The sequence below is a fragment of the Lipotes vexillifer genome, unplaced genomic scaffold (assembly GCF_000442215.2).
Source record: "Lipotes vexillifer unplaced genomic scaffold, Lipotes_vexillifer_v1.1 scaffold1288, whole genome shotgun sequence".
NCBI lineage: Eukaryota > Metazoa > Chordata > Mammalia > Artiodactyla > Lipotidae > Lipotes > Lipotes vexillifer.
The window spans coordinates 209,050-210,543 of NW_006776097.1; positions in this window are offsets into that span (position 1 = coordinate 209,050).

The following is a 1,494-nucleotide window of genomic DNA, read 5'->3' on the forward strand; positions in this document are numbered from 1 at the left end:
GAACCCGTGTCCCCTGCATCGGCAGGTGGACCCTCAACCACTGCGCCACCAGGGAAGCCCCATAAATATTTTATATATTTTTAAACACCCTTTCCTGTCTTAGTGCCACCAGTGGCCCAGTTCCATCCATTCTGAATGGAAAAGCAGAGACTGCCAGTACTTTCCTTGGTCTTTTCTTCACCTCTGTTGATCTGGAAGTTCCCCTACCCGTCCCATTCATCTCTCTGTTGTGGATGGATAGCAGAGGGCACCAGGCAGTCCTGTGTGACTCCTCCATGATCAGTATTTTTGTGTCTTGTTTTTTGTAACTGTCCTTCCGAACCAGCAGGTGTTTGGAAATTAGGGAAAAAATTAAATTCTCACCAGTAGTTGCTGTTATAGTTAAATCAATAAAGATCTTGAGTATTAAAAAAAGAAGAGTGGGAGAGAGAGATTTGGAGAGGGGAGAAAAGGAGGGGAGGAGATAACATGATGAGAAAGATACTTATGGGGAAGATGATTGCTTAAGTAATAACAAAGGCAGCAAACCGATGGCGGCAAGGACGGGCAGAGTGGCATAGATGACAACACCGGAAATGAAAAGTGATATCAGGGGTGGGTGGGTGGTGGAGGGATGAAGTGGGAGATTGGGACTGACATATATACACTAATATGTCTAAAATAGATAACTAATAAGAACCTGCTGTATAAATAAATAAATTAAATAAAATTTAAAAAGACATGAAAATGAGCACTGAATTAAAAAGAAAGTGATATCAAAAGACTAAAACAGTCACCGAATGTTAGATTTCAGAGCTTGAATTTTATCCAGTATATAATGGAGAATTACTGAACATCTTTTAAACTGGAAAATTGCACGATGAAATTAGTTTGGGGAAGGTTAATTTGGGTAGTAGAAGGATGGAATGGTGAATGGTGAAGAAAGCAATATTATCTAGGACAAGAGATTATTTTAACGATGAGATAAAGGCCTGAGGGAAATGTGAGAAACATTACAAAGGAGGAACGGGCAGGGCATATGAGGGGTCAGACTCTAGAAGAGAAGGAGGGGAAGGAATCCAGGTAAATGTCAAGGTTTTGAGTTTCGGAGACTGAAGAATGTGCTGTCGTGCAGACCCCTGGGTATATAATCAGGAGGCCATCTTGAAGTGTCCTGGGGCAGGAAGGGGACAAGGGGTGGATGGTAAGTGTGGCCTGTAAGATAAGGGGCTTGAGGTGATATTGCAGAAGTGTCTTGGGGCGGCATTATAGGAGAGATGTTTGGTCTTTTTCCTCAGTCCTGGAACAGAGCAGCTAAAGTCCTTGGAACTTCCTGAGTGACAAGGGTGAGAGGTACATCTTTTGTTCTAATGAGATGACTCTCAACAGGGCCCTGGAGAGCTTCAGGATGGGGCTGGTCACCAGAAAGACCAAAAGCCTTTATTAGAAGCTTGGAATTTTCAGCCCCACCCACAATCTCTAAAGAGGACAGAGGGACTGGAGCTTGAGTTAATC